The 14,681-nt window shown below is 62.8% G+C and overlaps 4 non-coding genes across 4 annotated transcripts; all 4 read left to right on the top strand.

Moving 5' to 3' along the window:
- The first annotated feature begins 1,968 nt into the window (after positions 1–1,968).
- LOC142876612 (5S ribosomal RNA) lies at positions 1,969–2,087 on the top strand. The gene has a single exon (XR_012923511.1). It is a non-coding gene; the product is annotated as a 5S ribosomal RNA (ribosomal RNA).
- Positions 2,088–5,888: 3,801 nt separating this feature from the next.
- On the top strand, positions 5,889–6,007 carry LOC142876613 (5S ribosomal RNA). The gene has a single exon (XR_012923512.1). It is a non-coding gene; the product is annotated as a 5S ribosomal RNA (ribosomal RNA).
- Positions 6,008–9,806: 3,799 nt separating this feature from the next.
- On the top strand, positions 9,807–9,925 carry LOC142876614 (5S ribosomal RNA). The gene has a single exon (XR_012923513.1). It is a non-coding gene; the product is annotated as a 5S ribosomal RNA (ribosomal RNA).
- A 3,800-nt stretch (positions 9,926–13,725) lies between these two features.
- LOC142876616 (5S ribosomal RNA) lies at positions 13,726–13,844 on the top strand. The gene has a single exon (XR_012923516.1). It is a non-coding gene; the product is annotated as a 5S ribosomal RNA (ribosomal RNA).
- Positions 13,845–14,681: the final 837 nt, after the last annotated feature.

The raw sequence follows: 14,681 nt of genomic DNA on the forward strand, positions 1-14,681 counted from the left end.
CCGCGGAGGTGGGGACCGCCTCCTGATGGGGACGTACACGCAGCTCTCCACGTCGGATTCCGGGGCTCTCTGTCCTGCCCGAAGGCCCAGCTGGCCTGCGGGTCCTTAGAGTGGCAAAAACCTCCGAAAACTGAGACTGAGGGTCCGGTGGGTGTCTGCACTTTTGTGCTGGGCACCCCAGGGAGGCCCGGGGGCTGGCTGGACAACGTGGTCTGCTGGGCGGGGGGGGGGGGTTGGAGGAGCAACTGATGCCCTTTGCACTTTGGGTAGCAAGAGTCTGAGGTGTCTCTGAGCCCTGTGCCCTGTGGGGGCGGGGCGGGGGGGAGGAGGAGGAGGAGGAGGAGGAGGTGGGAAGGGCCGGGGCCTGCAGTCCTGTTCCCGGGGTGGCACGGCAAGTGGCTTCTTCCACAGGCTGCTTGGCCTGGGCTCCCTGCACCTGGGCCTTTGGAGGACCGGCCCTGTGCTTGCCAACACTTCCTGCAGGGACCCAGAGCTGGGAGGTGGCATCTCTCAGCCCTGGGTCGGGCAGAGCCCCAGCGGGCCATGCCCACAACCTCTCTCAGCACCGGTCCCCCAGAAGGCTCCTTTGGGACCAGGATTCTCTTGCGGTGACTCTTTAAGGTCTGGCCCCTGGATGGAGGGGCACCAGGAGTAGAGGAGCAGGAAGGGGAAGGGGGTGGCCATGCGAGGGGACACTTTGAGGCCAAGTCCCAGCTTCAGCCTGATCCTCCTGGGAACCCCGCTCTGAGACAAGGAGCCGGGCTTCGCATTCCCACAGCAGCCAGTCGTGGGCTGAGGACACCTGGGGCGTTGGGAACTCCCTGGCTTCTCCTTGGTTTAACATCTAGAGCTGCTTGTGAATCGCGCCGCCACACACACCCGAGCGCAGGTGTCTTCCGCACAGACTGCGGGCCTCGCTCTTCTGAATGCCGCTAGCTCGCCACCCACCCACGGGTGAACCTGGTCAGGGTGCTTTCTCTCAGGGGCAGACTCTTTTCCGGGCGGGCTACCGGTGTCTCTGTTTGCTCGTTTCTTTCTTCCATTTCGGGAAAGTCTTCCTTGCTGGGTGTGGAAATCTCCTATGCCTTCCCTCGCCTATTCTGTCAGCTTTAAAATTCTCCTTCAGTTGCCACCCTCACAGATGGATTAGGAAACTCTTTCCGGTGCACTCATTAGTGAAATGACCTCCAGGAAGCTGGAATCCAATATCTAATGGCCGATTTTTAGCGAGTCCACACGCCAGGGTGGTCGGGGTCCAAAGCAGCCCCGGCCAGGCCCAGGCCCCTTGGACTGGGCCACAGGAGGACACGGAGGAGGGTCCCGGCCCCCACGAAGCGGTGCCGGCAGTTCTCCACGGGCTTGGGCGTTTTCCAGAGGTAGGAGATGGAGGGGACTGATTTCTTCAGCGCCCCCCAAACCACGCCACCCCACCCCACCCATGGGACACATCCCCAGAGAGAGACGCCCCATACACTGGCTGTGCCCCAGCCCTGGCCCAGGGGAATAGGCGGCAGCCCACCCACAGGGCGAGGGGGGGGCGCAGCTGAAAGGGGTTGTGGGGGAGGGCGGCCCCTGGCTGGGGTCAAAGGGCGAGCGTCCCGCGCGTGCGCAGTCAGCGGCAGCGACGCGCTGGGGGTGGGCAGCGGGTAGGTGAAGGAGGCCGGGCGAGGAGACAAGGGGGGCTGGGAGGGCTCCATCTTGGCGAGTCCAGCCGTGGAGGCGCATCTTGTGTGAGTGTGAGTGAGTGTGAGTGTGTGTGTGTGTGTATAGAGAGACAGCCCCCCACCCCGCCCCGCCCCGCCCCGCCCCGCCCATCACCCCCGTCCCTGGGAGCCCGCGGGACCCGGCCAGCGAACTCAACCGGCCCGGCCCGGCCCGGCCCGGCGCGGGGCCTGGGGCGGGAGGCGGCGGCGGGGAAGCCCAGAGAGGCTCGGCTTCTCGAGCCGGGCAGGGGCGCCCTCCGCCGCCGTCTAGGGCCACACCACCCTGAACGCCCCCGATCTCGTCTGGTCTCGGAAGCTAAGCAGGGTCGGGCCTGGTTAGTACTTGGATGGGAGACCGCCTGGGAATACCGGGTGCCACAGGCTGCTGCTTTTTTTTTTTTTTTTTTTTCCTTGCCTCTTGTTCTGTCCCCTTTCTGGGAGCGCGGCGGCGGCCCGGGGTGGGGGTCACCCCCACCCTCAGCGCCCGCGCGGTGCCTGGCGCCCCAGCCCGCACCGTGGGGCCTCCTCTTGTCCCAAGCCGCGACACCGCCGCCACGCGGCAGCATGCGTGGCATCTGGACTGTCAGGTCTCAGACCAAAGGTCTGCTCTGTGGGAACCGACACGCTGGAGGAAACCTTGAGAGTCTGAGAGGGGAGGGAGTTCCAGAAGAAGGCCAGGATGTCATTTTGAGGGAGTATGTGACCAGAACTCGTCCCGTTGCTTTTGGGGTTCTATGGGCTACACGCAGGAATCTTTGGTGGTGGCACCTGATGTTGGGGGATCCGGAGTCACACCCAGACCTGCTCCACAGGCCTCCTTTTACTTTTCTCTTTGGATTCATTATTTTTAAAAAGTGTCTCTTACCTCTAGGATTGCATTTTCTTTTCTCTCTCTTTTCAAGCAGATGATGGGAGTACAAGTATTCAGGTGACATGTGTTGCCCGTGCCGCCCTCCCCCCTGTGTTCTTTTTTTTTTTTTTTTTTTTGAGACAGAGTCTCGTTTTGCTGCCCAGGCTAGAGTGAGTGTCATGGCGTCAGCCTAGCTCACAGCAACCTCAATCTCCGGGCTCAAGCAATCCTGCTGCCTCAGCCTCCCGAGTAGTTGGGACTACAGGCATGCACCACCACGCCCGGCTGTGTTTTTCTATATATATTAGTTGGCCAATTAATTTCTTTCTATTTTTAGTAGAGACGGGGTCTCGCTCTTGCTCAGGCTGGTTTCGAACTCCTGACCTGGAGCAATCCGCCCGCCTCGGCCTCCCAGAGAGCTTGGATTACAGGCGTGAGCCACCGCGCCCGGCCCCCCCCTGTGTTCTTATTCATATACCTCTCATGTTGTTCCAGCGTATTGTGGGGGTACCAATGTTAAGGTCGGGTGCCTTGCCCTCTCCAAGCCTCCCCCCTCGGGTCAGAGCTTCAAGTGCGCCCATCCCCCAGTCGGTGCGCACCCACCCCATGCCTAATGGATGTGTATGCCCCTCCCCTCCCCCCACCCGCCCGCCCGACACCCACCCGATGAAGGTGATTCCTCTCTGTCCACTTAGGCGTCCATCCGTTCGTACCAATTTGCTGGTGAGCGCGCTCACGTGGTGCTCGTGTGTCCATTCTTGGGATACTTGGCTTACTGGAACGGGTTCCAGCTCTGGCCAGGAGAACACGAGAGGCGCCCTCTCACCGCTGCTCCTCACAGCCGAATGGCACTCCGTGGTGTCCACGCGCCACATTTTATTGATGCACTCCTGGATGGATGGGCACTCGGGTCGCTTCCACGTCTTTGGGATTGTGAATTGTGCCCTAACTGTAACCCTAACCCTTACCCAGCCCGTCTCCTCTGCCCCTGCCTGACGCACTCCTCCCCGGCCAGGCCCGTCACTGTCCTGGGCCCCCGCCTGACCGGCTCCTCCCCGCCCGGCCGGTCACCGTCCTCTGCCCCTGCCTGACACGCTCCTTCCCGCCCGGCCTCTCACCATCCTCGGCCCCTGCCTGACCGGCTCCTCCGTCGCCTGGGCCTTCCAAGGGCTTGGTGTGGATGCTGCTTCCAGGAAGCCCTCCAGAAACCCGGCAGCAGGGTGGCCGCAGCAGTCTCCAGCAGCCGTCCCTAAGTCGCGTGAGTGCGGGGGACGTGCCCCCGCTGTGCCGCGGGGGCCCAGCCTGGTGTCTTCCCTGAGGCCCTGCGGCTGCCGGCTGGGCTGCCACTCCCCGCAAGGGGAGAGCCGCGGAGGTGGGGACCGCCTCCTGATGGGGACGTACACGCAGCTCTCCACGTCGGATTCCGGGGCTCTCTGTCCTGCCCGAAGGCCCAGCTGGCCTGCGGGTCCTTAGAGTGGCAAAAACCTCCGAAAACTGAGACTGAGGGTCCGGTGGGTGTCTGCACTTTTGTGCTGGGCACCCCAGGGAGGCCCGGGGGCTGGCTGGACAACGTGGTCTGCTGGGCGGGGGGGGGGGGTTGGAGGAGCAACTGATGCCCTTTGCACTTTGGGTAGCAAGAGTCTGAGGTGTCTCTGAGCCCTGTGCCCTGTGGGGGCGGGGCGGGGGGGGGGAGGAGGAGGAGGAGGAGGAGGAGGTGGGAAGGGCCGGGGCCTGCAGTCCTGTTCCCGGGGTGGCACGGCATGTGGCTTCTTCCACAGGCTGCTTGGCCTGGGCTCCCTGCACCTGGGCCTTTGGAGGACCGGCCCTGTGCTTGCCAACACTTCCTGCAGGGACCCAGAGCTGGGAGGTGGCATCTCTCAGCCCTGGGTCGGGCAGAGCCCCAGCGGGCCATGCCCACAACCTCTCTCAGCACCGGTCCCCCAGAAGGCTCCTTTGGGACCAGGATTCTCTTGCGGTGACTCTTTAAGGTCTGGCCCCTGGATGGAGGGGCACCAGGAGTAGAGGAGCAGGAAGGGGAAGGGGGTGGCCATGCGAGGGGACACTTTGAGGCCAAGTCCCAGCTTCAGCCTGATCCTCCTGGGAACCCCGCTCTGAGACAAGGAGCCGGGCTTCGCATTCCCACAGCAGCCAGTCGTGGGCTGAGGACACCTGGGGCGTTGGGAACTCCCTGGCTTCTCCTTGGTTTAACATCTAGAGCTGCTTGTGAATCGCGCCGCCCCACACACCTGAGTGCAGGTGTCTTCCGCACAGACTGCGGGCCTCGCTCTTCTGAATGCCGCTAGCTCGCCACCCACCCACGGGTGAACCTGGTCAGGGTGCTTTCTCTCAGGGGCAGACTCTTTTCCGGGCGGGCTACCGGTGTCTCTGTTTGCTCGTTTCTTTCTTCCATTTCGGGAAAGTCTTCCTTGCTGGGTGTGGAAATCTCCTATGCCTTCCCTCGCCTATTCTGTCAGCTTTAAAATTCTCCTTCAGTTGCCACCCTCACAGATGGATTAGGAAACTCTTTCCGGTGCACTCATTAGTGAAATGACCTCCAGGAAGCTGGAATCCAATATCTAATGGCCGATTTTTAGCGAGTCCACACGCCAGGGTGGTCGGGGTCCAAAGCAGCCCCGGCCAGGCCCAGGCCCCTTGGACTGGGCCACAGGAGGACACGGAGGAGGGTCCCGGCCCCCACGAAGCGGTGCCGGCAGTTCTCCACGGGCTTGGGCGTTTTCCAGAGGTAGGAGATGGAGGGGACTGATTTCTTCAGCGCCCCCCAAACCACGCCACCCCACCCCACCCATGGGACACATCCCCAGAGAGAGACGCCCCATACACTGGCTGTGCCCCAGCCCTGGCCCAGGGGAATAGGCGGCAGCCCACCCACAGTGCGAGGGGGGGGCGCAGCTGAAAGGGGTTGTGGGGGAGGGCGGCCCCTGGCTGGGGTCAAAGGGTGAGCGTCCCGCGCGTGCGCAGTCAGCGGCAGCGACGCGCTGGGGGTGGGCAGCGGGTAGGTGAAGGAGGCCGGGCGAGGAGACGAGGGGGGCTGGGAGGGCTCCACCTTGGCGAGTCCAGCCGTGGAGGCGCATCTTGTGTGAGTGTGAGTGAGTGTGAGTGTGTGTGTGTGTGTATAGAGAGACAGCCCCCCACCCCGCCCCGCCCCGCCCCGCCCCGCCCATCACCCCCGTCCCTGGGAGCCCGCGGGACCCGGCCAGCGAACTCAACCGGCCCGGCCCGGCCCGGCCCGGCGCGGGGCCTGGGGCGGGAGGCGGCGGCGGGGAAGCCCAGAGAGGCTCGGCTTCTCGAGCCGGGCAGGGGCGCCCTCCGCCGCCGTCTAGGGCCACACCACCCTGAACGCCCCCGATCTCGTCTGGTCTCGGAAGCTAAGCAGGGTCGGGCCTGGTTAGTACTTGGATGGGAGACCGCCTGGGAATACCGGGTGCCACAGGCTGCTGCTTTTTTTTTTTTTTTTTTTTCCTTGCCTCTTGTTCTGTCCCCTTTCTGGGAGCGCGGCGGCGGCCCGGGGTGGGGGTCACCCCCACCCTCAGCGCCCGCGCGGTGCCTGGCGCCCCAGCCCGCACCGTGGGGCCTCCTCTTGTCCCAAGCCGCGACACCGCCGCCACGCGGCAGCATGCGTGGCATCTGGACTGTCAGGTCTCAGACCAAAGGTCTGCTCTGTGGGAACCGACACGCTGGAGGAAACCTTGAGAGTCTGAGAGGGGAGGGAGTTCCAGAAGAAGGCCAGGATGTCATTTTGAGGGAGTATGTGACCAGAACTCGTCCCGTTGCTTTTGGGGTTCTATGGGCTACACGCAGGAATCTTTGGTGGTGGCACCTGATGTTGGGGGATCCGGAGTCACACCCAGACCTGCTCCACAGGCCTCCTTTTACTTTTCTCTTTGGATTCATTATTTTTAAAAAGTGTCTCTTACCTCTAGGATTGCATTTTCTTTTCTCTCTCTTTTCAAGCAGATGATGGGAGTACAAGTATTCAGGTGACATGTGTTGCCCGTGCCGCCCTCCCCCCTGTGTTCTTTTTTTTTTTTTTTTTTTGAGACAGAGTCTCGTTTTGCTGCCCAGGCTAGAGTGAGTGTCATGGCGTCAGCCTAGCTCACAGCAACCTCAATCTCCGGGCTCAAGCAATCCTGCTGCCTCAGCCTCCCGAGTAGTTGGGACTACAGGCATGCACCACCACGCCCGGCTGTGTTTTTCTATATATATTAGTTGGCCAATTAATTTCTTTCTATTTTTAGTAGAGACGGGGTCTCGCTCTTGCTCAGGCTGGTTTCGAACTCCTGACCTGGAGCAATCCGCCCGCCTCGGCCTCCCAGAGAGCTTGGATTACAGGCGTGAGCCACCGCGCCCGGCCCCCCCTGTGTTCTTATTCATATACCTCTCATGTTGTTCCAGCGTATTGTGGGGGTACCAATGTTAAGGTCGGGTGCCTTGCCCTCTCCAAGCCTCCCCCCTCGGGTCAGAGCTTCAAGTGCGCCCATCCCCCAGTCGGTGCGCACCCACCCCATGCCTAATGGATGTGTATGCCCCTCCCCTCCCCCCACCCGCCCGCCCGACACCCACCCGATGAAGGTGATTCCTCTCTGTCCACTTAGGCGTCCATCCGTTCGTACCAATTTGCTGGTGAGCGCGCTCACGTGGTGCTCGTGTGTCCATTCTTGGGATACTTGGCTTACTGGAACGGGTTCCAGCTCTGGCCAGGAGAACACGAGAGGCGCCCTCTCACCGCTGCTCCTCACAGCCGAATGGCACTCCGTGGTGTCCACGCGCCACATTTTATTGATGCACTCCTGGATGGATGGGCACTCGGGTCGCTTCCACGTCTTTGGGATTGTGAATTGTGCCCTAACTGTAACCCTAACCCTTACCCAGCCCGTCTCCTCTGCCCCTGCCTGACGCACTCCTCCCCGGCCAGGCCCGTCACTGTCCTGGGCCCCCGCCTGACCGGCTCCTCCCCGCCCGGCCGGTCACCGTCCTCTGCCCCTGCCTGACACGCTCCTTCCCGCCCGGCCTCTCACCATCCTCGGCCCCTGCCTGACCGGCTCCTCCGTCGCCTGGGCCTTCCAAGGGCTTGGTGTGGATGCTGCTTCCAGGAAGCCCTCCAGAAACCCGGCAGCAGGGTGGCCGCAGCAGTCTCCAGCAGCCGTCCCTAAGTCGCGTGAGTGCGGGGGACGTGCCCCCGCTGTGCCGCGGGGGCCCAGCCTGGTGTCTTCCCTGAGGCCCTGCGGCTGCCGGCTGGGCTGCCGCTCCCCGCAAGGGGAGAGCCGCGGAGGTGGGGACCGCCTCCTGATGGGGACGTACACGCAGCTCTCCACGTCGGATTCCGGGGCTCTCTGTCCTGCCCGAAGGCCCAGCTGGCCTGCGGGTCCTTAGAGTGGCAAAAACCTCCGAAAACTGAGACTGAGGGTCCGGTGGGTGTCTGCACTTTTGTGCTGGGCACCCCAGGGAGGCCCGGGGGCTGGCTGGACAACGTGGTCTGCTGGGCGGGGGGGGGGGGTTGGAGGAGCAACTGATGCCCTTTGCACTTTGGGTAGCAAGAGTCTGAGGTGTCTCTGAGCCCTGTGCCCTGTGGGGGCGGGGCGGGGGGGGGGAGGAGGAGGAGGAGGAGGAGGAGGTGGGAAGGGCCGGGGCCTGCAGTCCTGTTCCCGGGGTGGCACGGCATGTGGCTTCTTCCACAGGCTGCTTGGCCTGGGCTCCCTGCACCTGGGCCTTTGGAGGACCGGCCCTGTGCTTGCCAACACTTCCTGCAGGGACCCAGAGCTGGGAGGTGGCATCTCTCAGCCCTGGGTCGGGCAGAGCCCCAGCGGGCCATGCCCACAACCTCTCTCAGCACCGGTCCCCCAGAAGGCTCCTTTGGGACCAGGATTCTCTTGCGGTGACTCTTTAAGGTCTGGCCCCTGGATGGAGGGGCACCAGGAGTAGAGGAGCAGGAAGGGGAAGGGGGTGGCCATGCGAGGGGACACTTTGAGGCCAAGTCCCAGCTTCAGCCTGATCCTCCTGGGAACCCCGCTCTGAGACAAGGAGCCGGGCTTCGCATTCCCACAGCAGCCAGTCGTGGGCTGAGGACACCTGGGGCGTTGGGAACTCCCTGGCTTCTCCTTGGTTTAACATCTAGAGCTGCTTGTGAATCGCGCCGCCACACACACCCGAGTGCAGGTGTCTTCCGCACAGACTGCGGGCCTCGCTCTTCTGAATGCCGCTGGCTCGCCACCCACCCACGGGTGAACCTGGTCAGGGTGCTTTCTCTCAGGGGCAGACTCTTTTCCGGGCGGGCTACCGGTGTCTCTGTTTGCTCGTTTCTTTCTTCCATTTCGGGAAAGTCTTCCTTGCTGGGTGTGGAAATCTCCTATGCCTTCCCTCGCCTATTCTGTCAGCTTTAAAATTCTCCTTCAGTTGCCACCCTCACAGATGGATTAGGAAACTCTTTCCGGTGCACTCATTAGTGAAATGACCTCCAGGAAGCTGGAATCCAATATCTAATGGCCGATTTTTAGCGAGTCCACACGCCAGGGTGGTCGGGGTCCAAAGCAGCCCCGGCCAGGCCCAGGCCCCTTGGACTGGGCCACAGGAGGACACGGAGGAGGGTCCCGGCCCCCACGAAGCGGTGCCGGCAGTTCTCCACGGGCTTGGGCGTTTTCCAGAGGTAGGAGATGGAGGGGACTGATTTCTTCAGCGCCCCCCAAACCACGCCACCCCACCCCACCCATGGGACACATCCCCAGAGAGAGACGCCCCATACACTGGCTGTGCCCCAGCCCTGGCCCAGGGGAATAGGCGGCAGCCCACCCACAGGGCGAGGGGGGGGCGCAGCTGAAAGGGGTTGTGGGGGAGGGCGGCCCCTGGCTGGGGTCAAAGGGCGAGCGTCCCGCGCGTGCGCAGTCAGCGGCAGCGACGCGCTGGGGGTGGGCAGCGGGTAGGTGAAGGAGGCCGGGCGAGGAGACAAGGGGGGCTGGGAGGGCTCCACCTTGGCGAGTCCAGCCGTGGAGGCGCATCTTGTGTGAGTGTGAGTGAGTGTGAGTGTGTGTGTGTGTGTATAGAGAGACAGCCCCCCACCCCGCCCCGCCCCGCCCCGCCCCGCCCATCACCCCCGTCCCTGGGAGCCCGCGGGACCCGGCCGGCGAACTCAACCGGCCCGGCCCGGCCCGGCCCGGCGCGGGGCCTGGGGCGGGAGGCGGCGGCGGGGAAGCCCAGAGAGGCTCGGCTTCTCGAGCCGGGCAGGGGCGCCCTCCGCCGCCGTCTAGGGCCACACCACCCTGAACGCCCCCGATCTCGTCTGGTCTCGGAAGCTAAGCAGGGTCGGGCCTGGTTAGTACTTGGATGGGAGACCGCCTGGGAATACCGGGTGCCACAGGCTGCTGCTTTTTTTTTTTTTTTTTTTTCTTGCCTCTTGTTCTGTCCCCTTTCTGGGAGCGCGGCGGCGGCCCGGGGTGGGGGTCACCCCCACCCTCAGCGCCCGCGCGGTGCCTGGCGCCCCAGCCCGCACCGTGGGGCCTCCTCTTGTCCCAAGCCGCGACACCGCCGCCACGCGGCAGCATGCGTGGCATCTGGACTGTCAGGTCTCAGACCAAAGGTCTGCTCTGTGGGAACCGACACGCTGGAGGAAACCTTGAGAGTCTGAGAGGGGAGGGAGTTCCAGAAGAAGGCCAGGATGTCATTTTGAGGGAGTATGTGACCAGAACTCGTCCCGTTGCTTTTGGGGTTCTATGGGCTACACGCAGGAATCTTTGGTGGTGGCACCTGATGTTGGGGGATCCGGAGTCACACCCAGACCTGCTCCACAGGCCTCCTTTTACTTTTCTCTTCGGATTCATTATTTTTAAAAAGTGTCTCTTACCTCTAGGATTGCATTTTCTTTTCTCTCTCTTTTCAAGCAGATGATGGGAGTACAAGTATTCAGGTGACATGTGTTGCCCGTGCCGCCCTCCCCCCTGTGTTCTTTTTTTTTTTTTTTTTTTTGAGACAGAGTCTCGTTTTGCTGCCCAGGCTAGAGTGAGTGCCATGGCGTCAGCCTAGCTCACAGCAACCTCAATCTCCGGGCTCAAGCAATCCTGCTGCCTCAGCCTCCCGAGTAGTTGGGACTACAGGCATGCACCACCACGCCCGGCCTTGTTTTTCTATATATATTAGTTGGCCAATTAATTTCTTTCTATTTTTAGTAGAGACGGGGTCTCGCTCTTGCTCAGGCTGGTTTCGAACTCCTGACCTGGAGCAATCCGCCCGCCTCGGCCTCCCAGAGAGCTAGGATTACAGGCGTGAGCCACCGCGCCCGGCCCCCCCTGTGTTCTTATTCATATACCTCTCATGTTGTTCCAGCGTATTGTGGGGGTACCAATGTTAAGGTCGGGTGCCTTGCCCTCTCCAAGCCTCCCCCCTCGGGTCAGAGCTTCAAGTGCGCCCATCCCCCAGTCGGTGCGCACCCACCCCATGCCTAATGGATGTGTATGCCCCTCCCCTCCCCCCACCCGCCCGCCCGACACCCACCCGATGAAGGTGATTCCTCTCTGTCCACTTAGGCGTCCATCCGTTCGTACCAATTTGCTGGTGAGCGCGCTCACGTGGTGCTCGTGTGTCCATTCTTGGGATACTTGGCTTCCTGGAACGGGTTCCAGCTCTGGCCAGGAGAACACGAGAGGCGCCCTCTCACCGCTGCTCCTCACAGCCGAATGGCACTCCGTGGTGTCCACGCGCCACATTTTATTGATGCACTCCTGGATGGATGGGCACTCGGGTCGCTTCCACGTCTTTGGGATTGTGAATTGTGCCCTAACTGTAACCCTAACCCTTACCCAGCCCGTCTCCTCTGCCCCTGCCTGACGCACTCCTCCCCGGCCAGGCCCGTCACTGTCCTGGGCCCCCGCCTGACCGGCTCCTCCCCGCCCGGCCGGTCACCGTCCTCTGCCCCTGCCTGACACGCTCCTTCCCGCCCGGCCTCTCACCATCCTCGGCCCCTGCCTGACCGGCTCCTCCGTCGCCTGGGCCTTCCAAGGGCTTGGTGTGGATGCTGCTTCCAGGAAGCCCTCCAGAAACCCGGCAGCAGGGTGGCCGCAGCAGTCTCCAGCAGCCGTCCCTAAGTCGCGTGAGTGCGGGGGACGTGCCCCCGCTGTGCCGCGGGGGCCCAGCCTGGTGTCTTCCCTGAGGCCCTGCGGCTGCCGGCTGGGCTGCCGCTCCCCGCAAGGGGAGAGCCGCGGAGGTGGGGACCGCCTCCTGATGGGGACGTACACGCAGCTCTCCACGTCGGATTCCGGGGCTCTCTGTCCTGCCCGAAGGCCCAGCTGGCCTGCGGGTCCTTAGAGTGGCAAAAACCTCCGAAAACTGAGACTGAGGGTCCGGTGGGTGTCTGCACTTTTGTGCTGGGCACCCCAGGGAGGCCCGGGGGCTGGCTGGACAACGTGGTCTGCTGGGCGGGGGGGGGGGGGTTGGAGGAGCAACTGATGCCCTTTGCACTTTGGGTAGCAAGAGTCTGAGGTTTCTCTGAGCCCTGTGCCCTGTGGGGGCGGGGCGGGGGGGGGGAGGAGGAGGAGGAGGAGGAGGAGGTGGGAAGGGCCGGGGCCTGCAGTCCTGTTCCCGGGGTGGCACGGCATGTGGCTTCTTCCACAGGCTGCTTGGCCTGGGCTCCCTGCACCTGGGCCTTTGGAGGACCGGCCCTGTGCTTGCCAACACTTCCTGCAGGGACCCAGAGCTGGGAGGTGGCATCTCTCAGCCCTGGGTCGGGCAGAGCCCCAGCGGGCCATGCCCACAACCTCTCTCAGCACCGGTCCCCCAGAAGGCTCCTTTGGGACCAGGATTCTCTTGCGGTGACTCTTTAAGGTCTGGCCCCTGGATGGAGGGGCACCAGGAGTAGAGGAGCAGGAAGGGGAAGGGGGTGGCCATGCGAGGGGACACTTTGAGGCCAAGTCCCAGCTTCAGCCTGATCCTCCTGGGAACCCCGCTCTGAGACAAGGAGCCGGGCTTCGCATTCCCACAGCAGCCAGTCGTGGGCTGAGGACACCTGGGGCGTTGGGAACTCCCTGGCTTCTCCTTGGTTTAACATCTAGAGCTGCTTGTGAATCGCGCCGCCCCACACACCTGAGTGCAGGTGTCTTCCGCACAGACTGCGGGCCTCGCTCTTCTGAATGCCGCTAGCTCGCCACCCACCCACGGGTGAACCTGGTCAGGGTGCTTTCTCTCAGGGGCAGACTCTTTTCCGGGCGGGCTACCGGTGTCTCTGTTTGCTCGTTTCTTTCTTCCATTTCGGGAAAGTCTTCCTTGCTGGGTGTGGAAATCTCCTATGCCTTCCCTCGCCTATTCTGTCAGCTTTAAAATTCTCCTTCAGTTGCCACCCTCACAGATGGATTAGGAAACTCTTTCCGGTGCACTCATTAGTGAAATGACCTCCAGGAAGCTGGAATCCAATATCTAATGGCCGATTTTTAGCGAGTCCACACGCCAGGGTGGTCGGGGTCCAAAGCAGCCCCGGCCAGGCCCAGGCCCCTTGGACTGGGCCACAGGAGGACACGGAGGAGGGTCCCGGCCCCCACGAAGCGGTGCCGGCAGTTCTCCACGGGCTTGGGCGTTTTCCAGAGGTAGGAGATGGAGGGGACTGATTTCTTCAGCGCCCCCCAAACCACGCCACCCCACCCCACCCATGGGACACATCCCCAGAGAGAGACGCCCCATACACTGGCTGTGCCCCAGCCCTGGCCCAGGGGAATAGGCGGCAGCCCACCCACAGTGCGAGGGGGGGGCGCAGCTGAAAGGGGTTGTGGGGGAGGGCGGCCCCTGGCTGGGGTCAAAGGGTGAGCGTCCCGCGCGTGCGCAGTCAGCGGCAGCGACGCGCTGGGGGTGGGCAGCGGGTAGGTGAAGGAGGCCGGGCGAGGAGACGAGGGGGGCTGGGAGGGCTCCACCTTGGCGAGTCCAGCCGTGGAGGCGCATCTTGTGTGAGTGTGAGTGAGTGTGAGTGTGTGTGTGTGTGTATAGAGAGACAGCCCCCCACCCCGCCCCGCCCCGCCCCGCCCCGCCCATCACCCCCGTCCCTGGGAGCCCGCGGGACCCGGCCAGCGAACTCAACCGGCCCGGCCCGGCCCGGCCCGGCGCGGGGCCTGGGGCGGGAGGCGGCGGCGGGGAAGCCCAGAGAGGCTCGGCTTCTCGAGCCGGGCAGGGGCGCCCTCCGCCGCCGTCTAGGGCCACACCACCCTGAACGCCCCCGATCTCGTCTGGTCTCGGAAGCTAAGCAGGGTCGGGCCTGGTTAGTACTTGGATGGGAGACCGCCTGGGAATACCGGGTGCCACAGGCTGCTGCTTTTTTTTTTTTTTTTTTCTTGCCTCTTGTTCTGTCCCCTTTCTGGGAGCGCGGCGGCGGCCCGGGGTGGGGGTCACCCCCACCCTCAGCGCCCGCGCGGTGCCTGGCGCCCCAGCCCGCACCGTGGGGCCTCCTCTTGTCCCAAGCCGCGACACCGCCGCCACGCGGCAGCATGCGTGGCATCTGGACTGTCAGGTCTCAGACCAAAGGTCTGCTCTGTGGGAACCGACACGCTGGAGGAAACCTTGAGAGTCTGAGAGGGGAGGGAGTTCCAGAAGAAGGCCAGGATGTCATTTTGAGGGAGTATGTGACCAGAACTCGTCCCGTTGCTTTTGGGGTTCTATGGGCTACACGCAGGAATCTTTGGTGGTGGCACCTGATGTTGGGGGATCCGGAGTCACACCCAGACCTGCTCCACAGGCCTCCTTTTACTTTTCTCTTTGGATTCATTATTTTTAAAAAGTGTCTCTTACCTCTAGGATTGCATTTTCTTTTCTCTCTCTTTTCAAGCAGATGATGGGAGTACAAGTATTCAGGTGACATGTGTTGCCCGTGCCGCCCTCCCCCCTGTGTTCTTTTTTTTTTTTTTTTTTTTGAGACAGAGTCTCGTTTTGCTGCCCAGGCTAGAGTGAGTGCCATGGCGTCAGCCTAGCTCACAGCAACCTCAATCTCCGGGCTCAAGCAATCCTGCTGCCTCAGCCTCCCGAGTAGTTGGGACTACAGGCATGCACCACCACGCCCGGCCGTGTTTTTCTATATATATTAGTTGGCCAATTAATTTCTTTCTATTTTTAGTAGAGACGGGGTCTCGCTCTTGCTCAGGCTGGTTTCG

The sequence above is a fragment of the Microcebus murinus genome, chromosome 15, assembly GCF_040939455.1.
Source record: "Microcebus murinus isolate Inina chromosome 15, M.murinus_Inina_mat1.0, whole genome shotgun sequence".
Lineage (NCBI taxonomy): Eukaryota > Metazoa > Chordata > Mammalia > Primates > Cheirogaleidae > Microcebus > Microcebus murinus.